Consider the following 25864-nt stretch of genomic DNA (forward strand, 5'->3'; position numbering starts at 1 on the left):
AGTAAAACATTTGTATTTGGTTAAAAAACAAACCACCAGAAACACTAGTGAAAAGATGATGAGAACATTTTGTTAATGTTTAATGATGATAAAAAAAAAAAGGGGGCTTCTGCTTCTAACAATGGAATAACAGGGAGTAGATTTATGTTCCACTTAAAACCATGAATTTCAAGAAATTGGAAATCCTACAAAGAAGGGAAATAATCCTTGAGGGATGGAAAACAAAGTGAGCCCCGCAATCACCCAGCTTACTGCAATGAAACTTTCCAGGCCTAATGCAGAAAGACTAACTCAGGCAGAGGGTGTGGACTCCCAGAGTGGAGCAGATGTAGCTGAAAGTCTACGCAGATCTAGAAAGCTGGTGGTCAAATTACTGGACATTTTGGTACTTTTATTTTCAATGTTTTGAGGACCCTTCATACTATTTCCACAGTGGCTGCACCAGTACATGCCCACCAACAATGCATGGGGTTCCTTTTTCTCCACATCCTCACCAACACTTGTCTCTTATGGTTTTGATTTTTATTTCCCTGATGATGAGGGCTGTTGAGCATCTTTTCATGTGTCCCGTGACCATTTGTAGATCTTCTTTGGAGAAATGTCTGTTCGTGTATTCTGTCCATTTGTTAATTGGATTATTTGGGGTTTTTTTTTTGGGGGGGGTGTTGTGTAAAATCTCTGTATATTTTGGTACTAACCCACTATCAGATAAGTCATCTGCAAATATCTCATTCGGTAGGTTATCTTTTAGTTTTGTTGTTTCTTCTGCTGTGCAGAAGCTTTTTATTTTGTTGTAGTTCCAATACTTTAGTCTTGCTTTTATTTCCCTTGTCCTAGAAGACATATCTAGAAAAATGTTACCACAACTGATGTAAGAGAAATTATTACCTGTGCTCTCATCTTGTATTTTTATGGTTTCAGGTCTTACATTTAGGTTCTTAATCCATTTTGAGCTATTTTTTGTGTATGATGTAAGAAAGTGCTCCAGTTTCTCCTGTTTGCCCAACATCATTTGTTGAAGAGATTGTTTTTTTTCCCATTATATATTCTTACCCGCTTTGTCAAAGGTTAATTGACCATATAGTCGTAGGTTTATTTCTGGGCTTTCTATTCCGTTCCAGATATCTTTGTGTGTAATTTTGTGCCAGGTCCAAACTGTTTTCATTACTACAGCTTTATAATATAACTTAAAGTCCAGAATTGTAATACCTCCTGCCATGCTCTTCTGTTTCAAGATTGTTTTGGCTATTCAGGTTCATTTCCGGTTCTGTACAAATTTTAGGATCATTTGTTCTAGTTCAGTAAAAAAAAATGCTGTTGGTATTTTGATAGGGATTGCATTTAATCTGTCGTTTGCTTTGTGTAGTATGCACACTTTAACAATATTTACCTTTCCAATCCATGAGCATGGAATATCTTTCTTTACCCAAAGAATACAAAAACACTAATTTGAAAAGATATATGCACACCTATGGTTAGTGCTGCATTACTTAAAATCGACAAATTATGGAAGGAGTCCAAATGTCCACTGATAACTGAATGGATAAAGAAGACGTGATGTGTGCGTGCATACATATATAGTGAAATCTCAATCAGTCATTAAAAAGAATGAAATCTTCCCATTTGCCACAGCATGGATGGATCTAGAGAATGTAGCATATAATCCTGAGTGAAATATGGTAGGGAAAGGTAAATACCATATGATTTCACTCATGTGTGGAACTTACTTAAGAAACAAACACACACAAAATGCACACAGGTGAGAAAAAGAGGAAAACCAAAAAACAGACTCTTAACTATAAAAAACAGCAGAGGAGGAGTGAGAGGGGGATGGGTAAAATAGATGAGGGAGGATTAAGGGTACACTTACCATGAAAAGCACTAAGTAATATATAGAATTGTTGAATATCTGTAAGGTACACTGGAAACATAACACTGTGTATTAACTACACTGGAATTAAAATTTAAAAAAATTAAAAGATAGGGTTTGCAGAACAGAGAGAAAACTCATTGATGTCTGTCCTAGAAAAATCGTAGCATATGAACTGGTGCACACACATGAAGAAACTACCCAAGGGTGGGGAGAAAAAAAACACAAACCAAAGGGTTTGGAGAAACAGTGTCCAAGGTTCCCACAGGGCCATGCTATTGCCTATTGGCACCAGCCAGAGTGGAAAAGCCATTGGTAGGGAACGTCAAAAGGTCTTGCCTTAGTGTTTGGAGTAGTTCTCCTTAGACTAAACATCATTCCGATGTTGCCTAAAAAACTCTTAAAACGCATACTCCAACAATAAACCAAACTGTTTGCAAGTAACTTAAATATGGCCTCGCATAAAGCTCAAAAAACTTAGAAAACTGAAGGGATAGAAAATGATCTAACTTCTATAAAAGTAAAATTCACAGTCTGTTTTCTCCAAACATTACCAAGCATGCAAAGGAGCAGAAAAGCATCCTCCAAATGAGGAAACGAAATGAAACAAACCTGACTCAGTAGTGACAGAGATGCTCAAAGTAGCTCCTGAGAAGTTACTAAAGCTATAGTTTACATGTTCATAAAGCTAAACAGAACTTGAACATTTTAAGCATAAAGATATGGAGAGAATCTGATTCTTTAATAGTAAATTAAATAAATGTATTTATCCTGAGAGCGCAAATGTGAGGAGGGCAGAGAGGGGAAGAGAATCTTAGGCAAGTTCTGTCCTCTCAGTGCAGAGCCCACTGGGGCTCAACCTCACAAACCAAACAGATCACGACCTGCGCTGAAATCAAGAGTTAGATTCCCCACAGAATGAGCCACCCAGGTGCCCCAAGAATCCATGTGATCTTCTTGAAGCAAAAAAGTATGTTTCGCATAAAATAAATACATTGGATATAATTACTTTTAGAGACTGCAGGAAAAAATCAATAAACATGGGTGCTTAACAATAGTAACTGTTCAAAACACAAAGCACAAGAATGGGGGGGAAAAACCCAATATGATGTGTGGTACAAATTCAAGCAGTCTATTTTACATATAATTAGAGTCCTGAAAGAGAAAGGGAAAAATATTTGAAGACATAATTAGCCAGCAGTTTGGCAATCTGATAAAAACTAAACCCAGGTATTCAAGATACTCAAGGAACATCAAGCCCTAATAACACGAGGAAAGCTGTACCAAGGAGTATCTTAATTACATAGCTCTAAATCAGTTATAAATATAAAAGATTAAAGGCATCCCGAGGAAAAATATACATATTTAAAGAGAAAGATAAGGATGAAAGCAGATTTTTTGTCAGATCAAAGCACGTGAGAAGATGGTTGATCAACATCTTGAAAGTACTGAGCAAAATGTTGTCAACCGCGAATTTGATGAGTAGAGAAAGGGTCTTCTAGAAATGAAGGCAAAATAAACACTTTTTTTTCCAAAATGCAACCTGAGAGAATTGATGTACAAGATCTGTATGATAAGAACCGTTAAAAATGGTCCTTCAGGGGCGCCTGGGTGGCGCAGTCGGTTAAGCGTCCGACTTCAGCCAGGTCACGATCTCGCGGTCCGGGAGTTTGAGCCCCGCGTCGGGCTCTGGGCTGATGGCTCAGAGCCTGGAGCCTGTTTCCGATTCTGTCTCCCTCTCTCTCTGCCCCTCCCCCGTTCATGCTCTGTCTCTCTCTGTCCCAAAAATAAATAAACGTTGAAAAAAAAAAAAATTAAAAAAAAAAAAAAAAATGGTCCTTCAGAGTTCTGAATAACCAATGGGTTATTCAACAAAGAACTCAAAGAGGAAATTAAAAAACACATGGATACAGATGAAAAATGAAAATACAACAGCCCAAAATAGGGACTCAGTGAAAGAAGTTCTAAGAGGGAAATGTAAATAGATATGGGCCTACTTCAAGAAACAAGAGAAACCTCAAAAAATAAGTATCTAACGTTACATATAAGGGAACTAGGAAAAGTAAAACAAAGGCCAAGCTGATAGAAGGAAGGAAACAATAAGTTCAGAGAAGAGATAAATGAAATAGAGACAAAAATAGAAAAAGAACAATGAAACCAACAACTGATTCATTTATAAACATTTAGCCAAACTCATCGAGAGAGAGACAAGACACAAAATCAGAACTGAAAGGGAAATAACAACCAATACCACAGAAATACAAAGGATTATAAAAGCCCTTATAAGGATCATATGAAAAAATTTATGCCAACAAATTAGATCACCTAGGAAAAGTGGATAAAGTCCTAGAAATACACAATATTTCAAAACTAAATCAGAAATAGAAAATTTGAATAAACCGATTAGTAGTAATCTAATTCAATCAGCAACCAAAAGCTCCCATCATACAAAATTTTAGAACCAGATGGAGTCACAGGTGAATTCTACCAAACACTTATAGAAGAATTAATACTTATTCTCCTCAAACTATTCCAAAAAATAGGAAGGAAAGCTTCCAAATTCATTCTATGAGGTCAGCATTACCCTGATACCAAACCCAAAAATTCTACAGAAAGAAAATACACATGATGAACATAGATACAAAAATCCTCGACAACATATTACCAAAAAACATTCAACAATACATTAGAAGGGTCGCTCACAATCATGTGGGATTTACTCTGGAAATACAAGGATGGTTTTGTAATTTACAAGTCCATCAACCTGATAAACTCTATTAACAAAATGAAGGATAAAACTTACTTGATTACCTTAATAGATGGAGATAAAGCATTTGATGAAATACTTTATCCATTTGATCCATTTATGGTAAAATTTGCTCCACGTATGATAAAAACTCTCAAAGAAGCAGGTGTAGAGGTTGTATACCTCATCATAATAAAGACCACAGATGAAAAACCCACAGTGAACATCATACTCAATGGTTAAAACTGAGAGTTTTTCCTCCAAAATCCCAAACAAGGGAAAGAGGTTTACTTTTACCACTTACATTCAATATGGTACTGTATGTCCTAGCTGCAGCAACCCCAGAAACAAATAGAAGACATCCAAATTGGTAAGGAAGAACTTAAACCATCACTGTTTGCAGATGACACATTACATTAAAAAACTCTAAAGTGTCAATTAGAAGTAAAAAATGAATTCACTAAAGTTGCAGGATACACAATTAATACATAGAAACTGAATTTCTTTACACTAACAATGAAGCAGCAGAAAGAGAAATTCAGAAAACAATTCCATTTACAACTGCACCAAAAAGATTAAATGCCAAAGAATAAAGAAAGTGACTATGACATAAACGTAAAATGATTTCATGTTTGTGGATGGGAAGAATCAATGTTTGTTAACATGTTCATACTGCCCAGAAAATCGACAGATTCGATGCAATCTCTATCAAAATACCAACAGAATTTTTCACAGAAGTAGAACAAGTAATATGAACATTTGTATGAAGTCACGCACACACACAGAACCTTAATAGTCAAGGCAATCCTGAGAAATAGGAACAAAGCTAGCGACGTCTCAATCCCAGATTTCAAAAGGTACTAGGAGACTGTAGTAATCAAATCAGTCTGATCTTGGCACAAAAGCAGATACACAGAGAAAAAGGACAGAATAGGGAGGCCAGGAAAAAACACACATGCTTATATGGTCAATTAATCTATGACAAAGGAGGCGAACAAAAAAAAAAATAATGAGGAAAAGATAAATTTCACTGAAAAAAACTGGACAATTACATGCAAAGTAAACTCAAAATGGGCTAAAGACCTAAATTTGAGGCCTAAAACCTTACAACTTCTAGGAGAAAACATAGGCAGGAATGTATTTGACATCAGTCTTAGCAATATTTCTCCAGATAGGTTTCCTCAGGCAACAGAAACAAAAGTAAAAATAAATACTGGGACTACAGCAATATAAACATTTTTGCATAGTGAAAAAACCAGCAACAAAATGAAAAGGCAACCCTGTGAGTAGGAGAGGGTATTTTCACATAATCCATCTGATTAGGAGTTAATATCTGAAATAAAGAACTTATACCAAAAAGCCCTAAAAAAAGAGAAATAATCTGATTAAAAATGACCTGATAGACATTTTTCCAAAGAAGAAATATATATGGCAAACAGACACATGAAATGATGTGTTACCACATCATCAGAGAAATGTACATCAAAACCACAAGGAGATATTACACTTACCAGAATGGCTAGAGTAAAAAAGACAAGAAATAACAAGTCCTGGCAAGGATGTGGAGAAAAAGGAACCTTCCTGCACTGCTGGTGGGAATGCAAACTGGTGCAGCCATTAGTGAAAACAGGATGGAGAGTCCTTTAAAAATTAAAAATAGAAATATCATATGATCCACTACTGAGTAGTTACTCAGAGAAAAGGAAAATACTAATTTGAAAAGATCTGTGCATCCCTATTTTTTTTTTTTTTTTTTTTTTTTTGCTGCAATTATCTACAATAGCCATGACAGGGAAGCAATCCAAGTATTCATTAATAGATGAATAAAGATGTGGAACATACTCACACATTCTCTCTCTCTCTCTCTCTCACACACACACACAGGAATATATTACTCAGCAATTAAAAATAATGAGGTCTGGGCATTTGTGACCACCAAATGAAATAAGACTGAAAAAGGCAAATGTCATATGATTTATATAGACTCTAGAAAACAAAACAAAGGAATAAATGAACAAACAAAAAGCAGAAACAGACCCATAAATACAGAGAACAAACTTAGGGTTACCAGAAAGGAGTAAGGTTGGGAGATGGGCAAAATGCTAAATGAGTGAAGGGCAATGTAAGGTACAGCTTTCCAGTTATGGGCATGTTAAGTCATGGGGATAAAAGCTACAGCATAGGGAATACAGTCAATGGTATTGTAATGGCACTGCATGGTGACAGGTTGTAGCTATACCTAGGTGAACACAGCATAAATTACAGAGTTATCAAAACATGCTGTATACTTCAAACTAATATAAAATTGTGTATTCACTATACTTCAATAAAAAAGTACTTTCTAAGATGGAAAAAATGATATTCAATATAAACATGAATCCACACAAAGGAAGGAAAAGCACTAGGCAGGGTAAATACATGGGTAAAAATGACATTTTTTGGCATCATTTAAAATTTGTTAAGACGGGTGCCTGGGTGGCTCAGTCGGCTAAGCATCTGACTTCGGCTCAGGTCATGATCTTACAGTCCGTGAGTTCGAGCCCTGTGTCTGGGCTCTGTGCTGACAGCTCGGAGTCTGGAACCTACTTCAGATTCTGTCTCCCTCTCTCTCTCTGCCCCCCCACCCCATGCTCTGTCTCAAAAATAAACATTAAAAAAATTAAAAAAAATTTAACATGTTACTGACTCTTAACCAACAAGAGTGATACAACCTGGTGTTTATATAATATTTAGAAGTTGTATAACAAAAATGAAACAAAATTTTTAAGTTGGTATAATACCCATTTTAAGTTATATTGTGATATATTAACTATTTTTACTGTAACTAAAATCTAAAATTTCAACAACAAAAATTGCTGTCCATATGTCAACAAAACTCATAAAGTGGATCATTAAAAATTTATACTAGATCTTGGGACACCTAGGTGGCTCAAAGGGTTAAGTATACGACTCTCTATTTCAGTTCAGGTCATGATGTCACAGTTAGTGAGATGGAGCCCCACATCGGGCTCTGAGCTGACAGCACAGAGCCTGTTTGGGATTCTCTCCCCCTCTTTGCCCCTCCCTGACTTGTGTCCATGTTCTCTCTCTTTCAAAAAATAAATAAACTTAAAAAAATTATATTAGATCTGAACAAAGGAGAAAAGAGACAAAAAAGGTAGCAAAGAACAGATTGAACCAGTAGAACACAAATACAAAGTTGTATGGTTAAACTTAATAATAATGACATTATGTGGAAATGGTCTAAACACCACCATTAAAGAGAAACCATTACAGGACTGTATAAAAAGTGAGAACCATATGATGCCTACAAGAAACGTACTGTAAACATAAAGAAAGAAACGGGGTAAAGTAAAAGGGTAGTAAAATACATATGATATTAACACTAATCAAACCAAAGCTGGTAACAGACAAAGTTGGTTTCAAAGCAAAACATATTGACAGGGCTAAATAAGGTGATTTCATAATGACACGTTGGCTAATTAATTTAAAAAGTACATAAAAATGCTAAATATTTTTGCACTTGATAGAAAGTACTTAACAAGTAACTCAAAACCTAGTTGTTTGAGATTAATAAAATTTATAACACTCTAAACTGTTCAGGATAAAAAAGAAAAGTCACAAATTAAGCAGTATCAGGATGAGACACATGATGTCACATGACATAATCTATAAATATTTATTTACTTAAACAAAAGTTTTTTTTTTTTTTTTTAAACACTTTTTTTTTTTTTCAACGTTTATTTATTTTTGGGACAGAGAGAGACAGAGCATGAACGGGGGAGGGGCAGAGAGAGAGGGAGACACAGAATCGGAAACAGGCTCCAGGCTCTGAGCCATCAGCCCAGAGCCCGACGCGGGGCTCGAACTCACGGACGGCGAGATCGTGACCTGGCTGAAGTCGGACGCTCAACCGACTGCGCCACCCAGGCGCCCCTAAACAAAAGTTTTTAACATTTATTCATTTTTGAGAGAGAGAGAGCATGAGCAGGGGAGGGGCAGAGAGAGAGGAAGACACAGAATCTGAAGCAGCCTCCAGGCTCTGAGCTGTCAGCACAGAGCCTGATGCAGGGCTCGAACCCACGAACTGTGAGATCATGACCTAAGCCAAAGTCAGATACTCCCCAATCTAAAATTATTTCAAGGAAAATCATAATATTATGAACAAGTTTATGCCATTTTGTCAAGAAGTTAGCTGACATAGACATACTTCATGAAAGACACAGAGTATCGAAATATATTCATGAAGAAATGAATCAACTGAAATGGGAAAAAACATCAAAAAACAATCAAAGTATTCTCAAAAAGAAGTAGATAACTTGAATAGACCTATTCTTAAAAAAAATTAATTTGTAGTTTTAAAACTGCCAACAAATTAAACCCTAGAGCTAAATGGCTTCACTGAGGAATTACACTGAACATTGAAAGAAGAAATAATGCCATATGTATAAAAACTTCCTCAGAAAACTGAAAAAGGTGAATGTTTTCAAAATAATTTTGTGAAATTAGCATTTTAGTGATACCAATACTAACTAAAGAATGACAATAGGAGAATATAAAACAACATCAGGACCATATTCTTCATAAATATAGATGCAAAAATTCTAAATGGAAATTAACAAAGCTAATTCAACAATATTAAAAAGATAGTAACACATCATGACTACATGAGGTTTACGCCAAGATTGCAAAGTTGGTTTAACTTTGTAATGTCAGTGAAGTAATTCACAATATTAATAAACTAAAAAATCCTATTATCTCAGTTGATGCATGACAAAATGTGTTTTACATAATCCAAAATACATTCTTCTTATGAAACTAAGAACAGAAGGGAACTACCTCTACAAAACAAACAGCTAATAATACTCAATGCCAAAGAGATGTATGCTCTCCCTAAAAAAAATCAGGAAAAATGTCAAGGTGTTGGCTCTTAGCACTTTTATTTCCACATTACAAGGAAGATTTAGGCATGGAAATAAAAGAGTAAGAATTAAAAGGCATCCACATGGGAAAGGAAGAAGTAAAAATGTCTTTATTCATCGATGATGTGAAGATCTATGCAGAAAATTTGATGAATCTACAAAATTACTACTAGAAGTTAATAAGCTAGTCTATCAACATTGTGTATTATGAATTATGATATGAAATCATTGTATTTCTACACAAAAGCAATGGAAAATGAAATTTTACAATACCATTTAAAATTATATACAATTAAGAAATCTATAAGGTACACCCAACAAAAAATGTGATAAACATGAGTTAACTTTTCACATATTTTATCTTAATTTCCTTAGCTATTTTGTAGTCCTCAGAGTATATGTCTATGATAAGACTCGATGTTGTTGATAGGAATTTTGTAAAAATTTATGAATAGATTTAACAAAACTTAGCTTAGGCAGTTTGTAGATATTAAGCCACTTTGTAGATATTTACATATACTAGAACAATTCTTTATCCCTAGTTCTCCCCCCTACAAACAAAAACCTTTCATACCTCACATCATATTGAAAATTAAATTATAATGGATTATAGACCTGATATAAAGTTAAAATTATAAAACTTCTAGAAGAAAACATTTTCTAATCATTATATCAAAAGTATGATTCATAAATGAAAAAATCTATAAACTGGATATCATCAAAATTAAAAACTTCCCCTCTTCAAAAGACAGTGTTACGCACACAAATATAAACATTCTCAAATGTTATGTTTGCTGATACAAATATGAAATGAATGACAGAAATAATACAAGGAATGAATGGGAGGAATTATGATTACTTGTAATTATAAGATACTTGCCTTACCTGTGAGGTGTTAGAGTATTATTTAAAAGTAGCCATGGATTAGTCACACATACTGCAAACGCTAAGCAATCACTAAAAAAATTAAGAACAAAAACCCCAAAACAAGTGTGACAATATGCTCAGAAAAGGAAAGAACGTGGAATCATAAAATGTTCTATTAAAACCAGGAAAAGGACAGTACAAGAAAACAAACGTAGAGGCCAATAACCCTGATGAACACAGATGCAAAAATCCTCAACAAAATGTTAACACGATAAATTTAGAATTCAGTAATACATTAGAGAGAACACACAGTATGAACAAGTAGGATTCATTCCATGGGTGTAAGAATGTTTCCACATCTGTAAGTCTATCTGTGTGAAATGCCACATTAACACAATGAAAGGCTAAAATCTTATGTCCGTCCCAGTAAATGTACTAAAGCCATTTTGAGAGTTTAACATTGATTTATGATAAAAACTCTCAACAAAGTGGATTTGGAAAGAACATACTTCAACATATTAAAGGCCGTATATCACAAACCCACAGCTAATATCGTACTTGATGGTGAAAAGCTAAAAGCATTTGCTCTATGATTAGGAAGAAGACAAGGATCCCACGCTACCCACTTTTATTCAACATAGTATTGGTAACCCTAGCTGGAGCAACTAGCAAATCAGAAACGGAGAAGCATAGAACTGTCACTGTTTGGAGGTGACATATATAAAAAACCCTAAAGACTCTGCCAACAACACTGTGAGAGCTAATAGATGAATTCAATAAAGTGGCAGGATAAGGAATTAATATATAAAAATCTGTTGGGTTTCTGTACACTAATAATGAACGAGTATAAAGAGAAATTAAGGAAGCAATCCCATTTATCGTTGCATCAGAAAGAATAAAATATCTAGAAATAAATTGAACACAGGAGGTAAAAGAGCTGAACACTGAAAACTCTAAGACAATGACGAAAGAAATTGAAGAAGACATAAAACATAAAACTCCTAGAAGGCAACAGGGAAGAAAACCTGGAAGGCCTTGTGTATTGTGATGATGTGTTTGGATACAACACCAAAGGCACTAGCCATGAAAGAAGTAACTAATAAGCTGGATATCATTAAAGTTAAAAACATCTACTCCATGAAAGACAATGTGAAAAGAACGACAAGACATTCCATTGAATGAGAAAAAAGATACTTGCAAATGACACATCTGATACGGGACTGTTCTTCAATTATAAAAAGAAACCTTAAAACTCAAGAGTAAGAAAACCTAATCAGAAAACGAGCCAAAGACTTAAACGGATGCTTGACCAAAGAAGATATACAGATGGCAAATAAGCACATATCAAGATGGTCCACATCTTACATCATCAGGGAAAGGCAAGTTAAAACAGCAGTGAGGGGGGCACCTGGGTGGTTTAGGGAGTTAAGCGTCTGACTTCAGCTCAGCTCATGATCTCGCGATTCTTGAGTTCAAGCCCCGCATCAGGCTCTATGCTGGCAGACCAGAGCCTGGAGCCTGCTTCAGATTCTGTGTGTGTCTCTTTCTCTGCCCCTCCCCTGCTCATACTGTCTTTCTCTGTCTCTGTCTCTCTCAAAAAATTAAATAAACCTTAAAAAAACAAAAACAAAAACAAAACCCCAGTGAGGTACCACCAGCCACCTATTAGACTGGTCAAAATCTAGAACACAAATAACACCAAGTGCAGGGGTGATGAGAAACAACAGGAACTGTCATTTGTCGCTGGTTAAAATGCACAACTATATGGATACTTTAGAAAACATTTTGGTAGTTTGTTAAAATACAAAACATATTCTTACCATGTGATCCAGCAATCATGTTGCTGCCTATTTATCCACGGGCAATGAACACTTATGTCTATACAATAACGTGTACAGGGATGTTTTTAATAGCTTTACTCATAATTGCAAAAACTTGGGAGCATCCCAGATATCTTTCAGTAATTCAATTTATAAACAAACTGTGGTATCTCTCAACAATGGAATATAATTCAGTGGTAAATAAAACAGAGCGATCAAGGCACGAAAAGAGGGAGGAAACTTAAATACAAGTTACTAAATGAAAGCCCAATTCAAAAAGCCTCTATACTACATGATTATCAGTGTATGGCATTCTGAAAAAGGCAAAAGTTTGGAGACAGGAAAAAAAATCATTGGTTGCCTGTGATTGGGGAGGTGGGAGAGCGAATAGGTCAAGCATGGTGAAATTTTAAGGCAGTGAAATCACTCCATATGATGATATAATGGTGAATACATGTCATTATCCATTTATCCAAACCTACAGACGGCACAATACCAAGAGTGGTTTTATGGTAAACTATAGACCTTGGGTACAATGATGTGTCAATGTAGGTTCATCAGTTATATCAAAGCACTTTGGCATAGGATTTTGGTAATAGGAGAGATTCATAAAATGAGGGCGGCAAGTACACAGAAAAATCTCTGTCCTTTCAACTCAGGTTTGCTGTCAACCTAAAACTGCTCTAAAATTAAAGTCTACTGAAAATAAAAAAAAAGAAATAATAAATGAGAGCACCTGAAAGGATGGGTTTGTCACTTATATCGAGAAAACAGAGCAGATTGGTGTGGAAATCAAACATCATATTAGGACATTTTGGAGTGGAAAAGGCTGCAGAGAGGAGTTAAGATTTTGGAGCAGCACGGAGACCCTGAGCTCGTCTCGTCCCCGAACCGCCGCTAGATCAGCACCAAACCATTTTGAACACGTAGGAAACTGACCTGAGGATGAACACAACAATCTGCATAACGTGAGCCACAGAACTCGCAGGCAATCGGTGGGGAGAGGGGAACTGGGGGCGGGGGGAGAAAAGCCGAAGAGAGTAAGGAGCTGTTTTTGCAGAGAGACGGCAGCAAAAGGGAAGGAAGAAGAATGCAGTGTAAGAGGACTGTGCAAGAAAAGCGCTGCCCTGAAAGAGGCTGGAGAGGAAGAGTGAAAACCCCCACAGGAGAGTGTGAGAAGTCTCTTCCCCAAAACCACGGAAAGGAAGAGAGGAGAGGGTTTCAATACTAATCATTGGAGCCCAGAGCCTGAAGTTCTGGAGCTCAGTGCCTGGCCGTGCCCTGTGGGGAAGTGGGGAGAATCCCCAGAGGCAGACACTGTGCCAGGCAGGGAGAAGTGGTTCCCCTGCCAGGAGGGCATTGGGTAGAGGCCGTATGGCCTCCCCACACGCAAAGGTCCAGCAGACCCTAGAGAGCAGCCATGTTTTCTGGTAATGGGACAAACATGCCATAATGAAACCTTGTGCCAGCTGTGTGTTGTGGTTTGCCAGAATCTCTGAACCTCTGCTGCTGGGCGATCACACAAAATGTTTTCTGGGGCAAGCCAGAAACTGGCCATTGCTCAGCGAGACCCTTCCCCGTAGAGTTGGTGCAGGTCCTAGTCACAGGGGTATTACTGAAGCATGGGGTTTTTATTTTTATTTATTTCTTCAGAGAGAGAGAGTGTGAGTCGGGGGAGGGGCAGAGAGAGAGGGAGACACAGAGTCTGAAGCAGGCTCCAGACTCCGAGCTGTCAGCACAGAGCCCCACGTGAGGCTTGAACTCAGGAACTGCGAGATCACGACCTGAGCCTAAGTGGAACGCTTAACTGACTGAGCCACTCAGGTGCCCCTGAAGCATGGGGTTTTGAAACATAACCCCATCTGAGATCAATGGAACAGACTAGAGAACCCAGAAATGGACCCACAAACGTATGGCCAACTAATCTTTGACAAAGTAGAAAAGAGTATTCAATGGAAAAAAGACAGTGTCTTCAACAAATTGCATTGGGATAACTGGACAGTGACATGCAGAAGAATGAACCTGGACCACTTTCTTACATGATACACAAAAAGAAACTCAAAATGGATGAAAGCCCTAAACATAAGACAGGAAGCCATCAAAATCCTAGAAGAGAAAGCAGGCAAAAATCAGGCAAGTTCTTACTTGACATATCACCAGAGGCAAGGGAAACAAAAGGAAAAATGAACTATTTGGACCTCATCAAAATAAAAAGCTTCTGCACAGTGAAGGAAACAATTAGAAAAACTAAAAGGCAAGTGAAGGAATGGGAGAAGATATTTGCAAATGACATACCTGATAAAGGGTTAGTATCCAAAGTCTATAAAGAACTTATCAAGCTCAATAACCCCCCCCCCCCCAATAATCCAGTGAAGAAAGAGGCAAAAGACAGGAATAGACACTTTTCCAAAGACATCCAGATGGTTAACAGACATATGAAAAGATGCTCAACATCACTCATCGTCAGGGAAATACAAATCAAAACCACAATGAGATACCACCTCACACCTGTCAGAATGGCTAACATGAACAACTCAGGCAACAACAGATGTTGGCAAGGATGCAGAGAAAGAGGATCTCTTTTGCATTGTTGGTGGCAATGCAAGCTGGTGAAGCCACTTTGGAAAACAGTATGGAGGTTCCTCAAAAAATTAAAAATAGAACTACCCTACAACCCAGCAAGTGCACTACTAGGTATTAATTCAAAGGATACAGGAGTGCTGATTCAAAGGGACACAGGCACCCCAATGTTGATAGCAACACTATTGACAATAGCCAAGTTATGGAAACAGCCAAATGTCCACTGGTTGATGAATGGTTAAAGAAGATGTTATATATATATGTAACACACACATATATATATGTGTGTGTATATATATATATATATATATATATATATATATATATACTTACACACACACACACGCACACACACACACACAATGGAATATTACTCGGCTATCAAAAGAATGAAATCTTGCCATTTGCAACAATGTGGATGGAACTAGAGTGTATTATGCTAAGTGAAATTAGAGAAAGACAAATATCATATGACTTCACTCACACATGGAATTTAAGATACAAAATAGATGATCAAAAAGGAAGGGAAGCAAAAATAATATAAAAACAGGGAGACAGACCATAAGAGACTCTTAAAGACAGAGAACAAACTGAGGGTTGCTTGTTGGATGTTGGGTGGGGGGAGGGGCTGAAGGGGTGACCGACATGGAGGAGGACACTTGTTGCGATAAACACCGGGTATTATATGTAAGTGATGAACCAGTGAATTCTGTTCCTGAAATTATTATTACACTATATGTTTATACTATATGTTAACTAACTTGGATTTAAATTAAAAAAATAATTTTAAAAAGAGTGGAAAAGGCTGTTGTCACTGAAATAAATTGATATGAGACAATTATGATTGCCACGTTACAACTGAAAGTCCTGAAGATTAATAACCAAATGCATTTACATGAAATAGTGCTTACAGAATATTTGCCTTATATTTTCATACATATTTTTCATAAAATAATGAAATAGATGAAAGTTGACCATGACCATGACCATGTGTGTTACCATTCAAATAGATAAATATTACTGAGCTTAGAGTATTAGAATAACTTCATCAAATACAGACTTAGGGGTGCGTGGGTGGTTCAGCTGGTTGAGCGTCAGACTCTTGATTTTGGCTCAGGTCATGGTCCCAGGGTCATGGGATCAAGCCCCATGTCAGGCTCCATGCTGAGCCTAGGGCATGATTAAGATTCTCTCATTCTCTCTCCCTCTACCCCTCTCCTCTCTCTCCATAGATAGATAGATTTGTTCATCTGATAGATTTTGGTTCATCTGTGTGTGTGTGTGTATCATATATATATGTACATATATATGTGTGTGTGTGTATATGTATATCATATATATATAGAGAGAGAGAGAGAGAGAGAGACTTAATAATTTAGTCTTATAATTAAGTTTATTTATTTATTTCAATAGAGATGCAGAGACAGAGGGAACAGGGATCCTAAGCAGGTTCTATGCTGTTAGTACAGAGCTTGATACAGAGCTTAACTCCACAAACTGTGAAATGACCTGAGCCGAAATCAAGAGTCAGACGCTTAACCTAAAGAGCCACCCAGGTTCCTCAAGTCTTAGAATATTTTTTTTAAATGTTCAGAAAATAAGCATATATTGTCCAAGAAAACAAAACAGTTTTCTAAGTGCTAAATATATTTTTTGCCAAATTCTACCCATGTATTCACACTATAATGCAAAAAATTTAAATTGGTAATTTGTCACACAACTTAGACTGTTCATTAAGTTGGTTTAGTGGATTGAATCATTGATTTTACTGCTATTCACCAATGTTTTCAGTTCCCTGCCATTTCTGGATATCTATTTATATATATCTATATCTATCAATATTCTTATGTGTGTACACTTTGCAAATTCACTGACCTTGGAATACAAGAGTATAAGTGCTGGTGGAAATAGTATTTCTGTTTTCAACCTAAATTGCATTCCACGTCCGGTAGTATTTATTACATTACTGATAATGGTAACTATCCAGTAGCTACTCTACTGGATAACTGGGTTTCTTGCAAAAAACCTGACAAAGGTTTACAAGGTGCAATCACAAAAACATAATTTAGCAACTGACAATCAGGCTTTAAAAATGAGTTTACTTTTAAGAACTACCACAATATGGTTACTTCTAATGGAAAATGTTTAGAAACCATTAAATATTTTTTTTTGAAATTTAGTTTTACGACTCACTTATTGGCTATCATTATGCTTTTTTGCATTTTAATACAGTTAGATTTTTTGTTCAGTGGAAATCCTGAAGAACCATGAACTGTATGTATATAGGAATATCTTTAAAGAAGTGATGCGTATTTAGTATATTCCTATAACATCTCGCATGGACACATATAAAGCAAATTACATTTTGGTTTAATTATCATTGTTAATAATTGGGAATATTATTGATTCAAATTATAGTAATATATGAACAAACTGAGTATTTGCAATTATTTGACTGACTTGGAACAACACATATTACTGCCAATTCGCAATACTTGTAGCCAAATTACAGGTATTCTATTTCATCAGATGGTTTAGAATAAAAAAGTCCTTTTAAAATTCAGAAAGTCCTTAGAATATCTTCAAATGTATACCAAAATCACAAAGTAAAAAAAAAACAAACAAACACCTAAATAAACTTAAGAAATGAATGTATGGATTAGTGAGTTAAATGCCAATACCAGGTGCTGAGTCGTTTATACAATTGTATGAGAAAAGTTTAAATGAATACTGTATAATATGGTCCAGCAACACATAAAAGATGTCTAACTGACTATAGAACATGTAAATCTTATGTTAAACTTAAAATGAACCAATAGAAAAAGTGGTGGCATAATAATATGCCTCCACACCACCACACACATAAACATCAATCTGAACAACTATTCTGCACACAGAACCAAAGATCTAGATCAGGGCTTATATGGGTGAAGCATATGCAGGAAGTACAGAAATAATAATAAAAAAAAAAAAAGATACATTCAGGAGGGTAATAGAAGAGCACTCCAGTTGGTCTTAAGGGCAAAGTTGCTTCAAGATAACACACTCCTCACCTGCTGACCTAAGACCCTCGATCTGTAACAGAATGAAATTACTTTCTTTGAGATTTGCAGACCACTGACCTTGAGGACTGAAAGACCAGAATTTTCCTGGCCACAGAATTCAGCAAGTCTCTTTGGAGCTGCCTCAGATTTTGGATTAGCTTCACAATTTTTTTAGCACAATGTGTTTATTTTTTAGGTTACACAAATGGTTTTGGGGATGGGTAGACCTTGCCCTTTTTGGCAGAAATAACAGAGTACTCCTGCACACCAAAAAACAAGAACCAGACCCCCTCCACAACAACCTCCTCCCACTGAAATAATGTTTGTAGCTGGCAACATCAGGTCTACACATCATTAAGAAATGTTGCAGGCCACTGCACTCTCTTTGCTGATTACCCTAAAACCCTTTAAAAACCCTTGGGCCAGGCTTAGAAACCTTGGAGTGGGCTTTTGAACAAGAATCCGCCTTCTCCCCAGGTTGCCAGCCTCCTGAATAAAGCTCAAGTTCCTTTCCAATCAAAACTCATCTCTTGAGTATTGGCCTCTCAAGCAAGGGACAGCCAAACTTGGGTTTGGTAACAGTAAGACGAATAGATTCACATATCCCCCATTACACATCCTACAAGTCTAAGTAGCCTATCACAGAGAAAAAGAATGAAAGAGACATTCCCTCATGAGAAATGGATGGTAAAGTGACTCATCTCAGGGAAGACTCCAGAATCCGCCCTTCCCAATACCAGGCTTACACAGATCTCTCTGGGTCACTCCCTGTAGGCTCTGGGGGACCCAGGCATATCCATCCTATGGTCCAAAGTAGCTTCCTTGGTAGGGCTCCAGTCAGGAAAAATTAACATGGCATTAATAAGTCTTTACCTATTAAAAAGTACTTTAAATGTAAAAGGACTAAATTCTCCAATCAAGAGACACTGTGGCTAAATGGATTAAAAAATAACTTAGTTATATGCTGCCTACAAGTGACTTGCCTTAGCTTTAAGGACACACCTAGGCTCAAAGTGAATATAGGGGAGAAAGACATTCTATGCAACTGGAAATGAAAAGAAAACAGAGGTAGGTATACTTATAAGAAAAATAGATATTAAGTTGAAAATTGTAACAAAAATAATTTTTCAATAAACAGGCCAATTTATCAATAGGCTATAATAATCATAAATATTCATCCATACTGGAGCATGTAAATACACTAAGCAAATACTAATATATCTCTAGGGAGAAACATAATACATTAACAGTAAGGGACTTGAATATCCCACTTTAAACAAAGGTTATATCATCCAGACAGAAAATCAGTATGGATACACAGGACTTGAACTATACCAAATGGACCTAAACACATTCAGATAATTGTACCCAACAGCAGCAAAATACATATCCTTTTCAAGAATGCACAGAACATTTTCCATGATATACCATATGTTAAATCATAAAACACATCTTGGCAAATGTAAGAAGACTGAAATTATACCAGTTGCCTTTTCTGACCACAATGTTATGAAAAGTGAAATCAATAATGGAAAATACAAGGAAAATTCACAAATGTATGGAAATTAAACAAGAAGCTCCTGAGCAATGAATCCAAGAAATAAAAACAGAAATAAAAAATACTTGAAACAAGTGAAAATGGAACGGAATGTATCAAAATTACTGTGGTGTAGACTAACAGTTCTAAAAGAGAAATTAATCCCTACCTTAAAAGAAAAGAAAACTCTTGAATAAACACCCTACATTTACACCTCAAGGAGTAAGAAAAAGAAGAACTTAAGTCCGAGGTTAGTAGAAGAAAAAAACATGAAAATCAGAGCAAAAGTAAATAGAGATTAAAAAGTTAATAGAAAAGATCATTACAAGTAAAAGGTATTTTTTTTAATATATAAAAAGGTTGACAAATCCTTAACTAGACTAAGAAAAAGAAGAATCAGAAGTGAAAGGGGTGCCTGGGGGGCTGAGTCAGTTAAGTGACCTACTTCAGCTCAGGTCATGATCTTGTGGTTTGTGAGTTTGTGCCCCACATTAGGCTCTGTGCTCATGGCTTGTTCAGAGACTGCAGCCTGCTTCAGATTCTGTGTCTCCCTCTCTCTGCCCCTCCCATGTGTGCACTCTCTGTCTCTCAAAAATAAACATTAAAAAAATTTAGAAGTCAAAAAGTAGACATTACTCCTAGTAACACAGAAATACAAGGACAATATGCTACTATAAACAATTTTAACTTAAAATTCTTAGAAACATAGAATCTACCAAGACTGAATCATCAAGAAACAGAAAATCTGAACAGACCAATGATGAATGACAGGATTGAAACAGTTAATGGAAAGCTTTCCAACATAGAATACACCAGGAGCAGATGACTTCATAGGTGAATTCTACCAAACATTAAAAAAAAAAAAATTAATACCAGTCCTTCTCAAACTCTTCTTAAAAATAGGAGGTAATACTCCAAAACTAAACTTTACTTTGTGAGGCCAGCATTACCCTCATACCAAAGCCACATTAGGACACTGTAAGAAAATTACAGGTGAATATCCCTACAGATAAATATATACGCAAAAATTCTCAACAAAATACTAGCAAACCAAATTCTACAGTACATAAAAGGATCATACACCCTGATCAAGTGGGATACCAGAGTAGATCAATATATTGATGCAAAATACTAAATGTAGTAAATAAAATGGTAAAAATCTTGTGATCATCTCAAGAGATGGAAAAGAAGCATTTCAAAAGATTCAACATCCATGCATGTTAAAAACACTCAAGAAATTGGCTAAAAAAGGAATGCATGTCAACATAACAAAGGCCATATATAAAGAACTCAATGGTGTAAGATTGAAAACTTTCTTCCTAAGATCAGGAACAAGATGAAAGTACTCACTCTCCACTCCTATTCAGTATAGCACTGGAAGTCCTACCAGAGCAATCAGGCAAGAAAACTAAGTACAAGACATCCAGATTGGAAAGAGAGAAGTCAAACTATCTCTGTTTATGCAAGATAAGATCTCATACAGAGAAAATCCCTGAAGACTCTACCAAAAGACCGCTGGAACTAATCAACAAAGTAAGTAAAGTTGCAGGATATAAAATTCATGTAAAAAGATTAGTTGTGTCTATACACTAACAAAAAAAAAAAAAACTATCTGAAAAAGAAACACAATTCCATTTACAATAGCATCAAAATATATAAGAATATCTTTAATTCAGGAGTGAAAGATATGTACAACATCCTGCCATTTGTGAAGACATGAATGGAACTTGAGGAAATTTGTCTGAGAGAGACAAAATGTATGGTATCAGTCATATGTGGAATCTAAAAAAGCCAAATTCATAGAAATGGAGTAAAATGGTTACCAAGGGATGGGAGCGTGAAGGGGAAGGACAAATATTGTTTGAGGCCACAAACATATGAGTAGTAAAAAAAGTTCTTAGATCTCATGGGAAGTGTAGTAAATACAGAAAACAATGGTATTATAACCATTATTAAATGGTATTGTAACAAACTTGCTAAGAGACTAGAACTTGATTATTCTAATCACTAAAAAGGAGTATAATAATGTAAGGTGATAGAGGTAATAATGTAAGGTAATGATTGTTGCTATGGCATTTATATCACAATATATAAATGTATCAAGTTAACATTTTGTAAACTTAAATTTATAATATGTCAAATATATTTCATTTACAAAATTTAAGACCCTAATGAAAAAAATTGAAGACACAAATAAATGAAAAGATATCCTGTTTCTGCATCAGAAACATTAATGGTGTTAAAATGTCCATACTACACAGAGCCATCTAAAGACTCAATGCAAGCCCTATCAAAATTCCAATGACATTTTTCGTAATAAGAGAAAAATGATCCTAAATTTTGTAATAACAAAAGACTCTGAATCACCAAAGGAATCTTGAGTAAGAACAAAGCTGGAGTCATTATACTTCCTGAATTCAAACTTTATTACAAAGCTGTTGTGATCAAAACAGTACAGTACTGACATAAATATAGACACATAGAAGAGTAGAACAGAATCTAGAGCACAGAAGTTAAGCCCTTGAATATATGGTTAACTAATATTTGACAAGGGAATCAGGTAGAATCAATGCAGGAAAGATAGTTTCTTTGATAAATGGTGTTTGGAAAACTAGACTATAACATGCAGAAGAATGAACTTGACTCCTGTCTTATACCACTCCCCAAAATTAACTTGAAATGGCTTAAATTATTATACTCAAGATCCCAAACTGTAAAACCACTGAAGGAAACACAGGGAAAATGTTTCTTAACATGGGTCTCGGCAGTGATTATTTTGGATGTGACAACAAAATCACAAGCAACAAAAGCAAAAATGAACAAGTAGAACTTTGTTGAATTACAAAGCTTTTGCAAAACAAAGAATCAGAAAAAAAAGGCAATCGACAACATAGTAGAAAATAGTTTCAAAATCATCGATCAGATAAAGAGTTAATATAAAAAATATAGAAATGATACACACAACTCAACAGCAAACAACCAAACAACCTAATTAAAAAGTGGGCAGAGGATGATAGACATTCTTCCAAGTAATACATACAGATGGCTAAGAGGTACATGAAAAGGTGTTCGACATTGCTAATAATCATCAGAGAAATGCCAATAAAAGCCATATTAAGATATTATTCCGCACCTGTTAGAATAGCTATTATCAAACAGACAAGAGACAACAAGTGTTGGTGGGGATGCGGGAAAAAGGGGAACACTTGTGCACTACTTTGGGAATATAAATTGGTATGGCCACCATGGAAAACAGTATGGAGTTTCCTCAAAAAAATAAAAAACAATTTTACCATATGATTTAGCAACTGCACTACTAGGTAATATATAAAGAAAATGAAAACAGAATCTTGAAGAGGTATTTGTAGTTTCATGTTCATTGCAGTATCATGCACAACAGCCAAGATATCGAATTTACCTATATGTGTATCAAAAGGTGACTGGATAAAGAAAAGGTAGTGTAGATACAAAACAATGGAATATTATTTAACCCTGTGAAAGAAGGAAATTCTGCCCTTTATGACAACATGGATGGACATTATGCTAAGGGGATAAAGTCGGAAGGACAGACACTTTTTTTTTTTTTTTTTTTTACCATCAAACATAATTGACAGTTTAATTTCAGGTGTATGATATCATGATTCAGTAAGTCTGTATACTTCTCAGTGCTTATCAAGAAAAGTACACTTTTTATCCCCTTTTTCTATTTCCCCTTTGACCATACCCACCTCCCCTCCGGCAGCCACCATTTCTTTATACTTAAGAATATTTTTTTGTCGTTGTTGATGTCTTTCTTTGTTCATTTGTTTTATTTCCTAAACTCCACATCTGAGTAAAATCATATGGCATTTGTCTATGACTATTTCAGTTAACATAATACTCGTCAGGTTCTTTATGTTGTCATTTATGTGCAGAATCTAAAAAAGCCAACCTCATACACACACAGTAAAAGGGTGGTTGCCAGGGGCTGTGGGTGGCAAAAATGAGAACGTGCTCAAAGTGCGTGCAAACTCCCAGCTATAATATCACTAAGTCTGGGGATCTAGTGTATAACATCATGACAATAATTAGCAATACTGTATTAGATACTTATAAGTTGTTAAGAGAATAAATCTGAAATATTACCATCCCTCCCCCATATTAAAGGTGAGAGGATGAAGATTATTGTGCTATTTACAATATATGCTTGTATCTAGTCATCAGACTATACACCTTAAACTTTACATATATTACGTGTTAATATTTCAACGAAGCTGAAGAAAAATGAACTTAAAAAATTTACGAAAAAAGAATGTAATTAAATCTAAAAGAAGTTATTTCAAGCAAGGGCAGGATAAAGATGAACTGATGAACTGTATGCAGTGGAAAATATTCACCAGTTAATACTCATGTCCTGCTGACTACATTGTGTATCATTTATTTACAGCAGAAAAATTTCCTCCTTATTTAGTTAACCTCAATTGTGCCTTAATTCTCAGTTAGGAATCATTGGGAATGAATGCATCCATCTTTCCAAGGAAATTGCCAATTACTTTATTTGAGCATGTTGCTGATTTGAACAAAACTAGAGTTCATTACTAAGGAAAACTAAGGTAATTAGCGACAGCCTTAGAAATCATTCCTCTATTTTACTCCTATAACATTTAGGAGATTTTAATTTTTATTAAAACAGACCTTGGAATTTTATGGTATTAAATAAATTGACATTCCTCAATGAAACATTTTCTACATTTGTTGTGTCAAAGAACTATACAAACAACCTGGTAACTTGCAAATAATTAAACGTATTATTCCTTAAATACTTAGGTTTTAATTGACTGTACAAATCCTCTATTTCAAATAATTCTATAAGCAAAAATTTAGCAGGCAAAGTAATGTCATTGCTAATGTACCTAATACTGTATTCTCTTTGATAATAGTTTAGCACAATAATGGTGCAATTATATTTCTAAGCTGACATAGAGTGCACTCATTATTTTTTCCGAAAATCACACTGGGATTAATCATTTAATAAGCTCATAATAGCTTGGCTGATGGAATATTAAAAGTGTTGAATAATTTAATTTGAATGAATTCGTGGATTATATCACTCAGGAAAACTATTAACTATATATATAGGTCATTCGAAAATGCTACTGTTGAAGTTTCAGCAAGAATTGTTTTAAAAAACATTTAGTATTGGAAAAGTCAGGGCTTGTGGTAAAGACAAGAGTGATGGAATTCTTCATTCTTAGGATTTGCTCTGGTTAAGAAGGTTGAAAGATCTTTTTCGGGATTTTAAAAATGAGAAACCCAGATGTCTCTCCGCTTTGGTCAACCTAAAAGGTGTGGCATAGGGTGCGAGAGAAGGAAGGGACCCCGTTATAACAGTCCTATTTTGTGACGGATTATGACCCAACCATCGAGGATTCCTACATAAAGCAGTGTGTGATAGATGAGAGAGCAGCCCAGCTAGATATTCTGGATACGGCAGAACAAGAAGAGTTTGGAGCTCTGAGAGAACAGTATTTGAGAGCTGGCTAGGGTCTCCTGTTGGTCTTTTCAGTCACAGATCGAGGCAGTTTTGAAGAAATCTTCAAGTTTCAAAGACAGATTCTCACAGTGAAGGATCGTGATGAGTTTCCAATGATTTTAACTGGTAATAAAGCAGATCTGGATCATCAAAGACAGGTAACACAGGAAGAAGGACAACAGTTAACACGACATAAGGTAACATACATGGAGGCGTCAGCAAAGATTGCGATGAATGTAGATCAAGCTTTCCATGAACGTGTCCGGGTTATAAGGAAATTTCAAGAGCAGGAATGTCCTCCTTCACCAGAACCAACACGGAAAGAAGAAAAGAAAGGCTGCCATTGTGCCTTTTTCTAAGAATCCCTTGAATTTTAGCTACCAACTACCAGGAAAAGCCCTCATCGTCTCCTCTTCCACTTATGGTTTACATCACATCGTGTTGGTACCTTTCTAGCCTTGGACAAATGATTGCCGTGACTAGTAGCCTTAGACCAAGAAGCTGGCTAATCCTTTCCGTGAAGCTAATCCTATGGTCATTTTGAGACACATTTAAAGGAAACACTAAGGCTGCCTCAGAGATTATCTGATTTCTTAAAAATAATGATCTATATACATAGACACATTCTTTTTTAAGGGCTTACATTTTAATAGGGATGAATCAGTTTTGGAACCTAAGCTGTTTACCAAGCTGAAGTCATAGGTTGTGAAATTAACTTGTCACTTCTGGAATGATATTGCCTATTGTTACTCTAAATAGAAACATAAGTTGTTTTTAAATGTGAATTTTTTGCCTATCTCTAAAAATTTTGATGTCAACTTTAGTTAACCTTAAGTACACTGAATTGAATCCACAGATGTGAGACATCTCAGACCTTTACTGACGCTACAGCCTTTGTTTTCCAGTGGCCAAAATACCAAAATGCCTGTTATGTTTATAGATTAAAAACTGTGTATAAAGCCTTTA

At 35.7% G+C, this 25864-nt stretch overlaps 1 pseudogene; it reads left to right on the top strand.

Moving 5' to 3' along the window:
* The first annotated feature begins 214 nt into the window (after nt 1-214).
* Nucleotides 215-25269, top strand: LOC112866321 (ras-related protein R-Ras2-like; annotated as a pseudogene).
* Nucleotides 25270-25864: the final 595 nt, after the last annotated feature.

This window comes from Puma concolor, chromosome A2 (genome assembly GCF_028749965.1).
Source record: "Puma concolor isolate L17-30 chromosome A2, mPumCon1.1.hap2, whole genome shotgun sequence".
In the NCBI taxonomy this organism is placed as follows: Eukaryota; Metazoa; Chordata; class Mammalia; order Carnivora; family Felidae; genus Puma; species Puma concolor.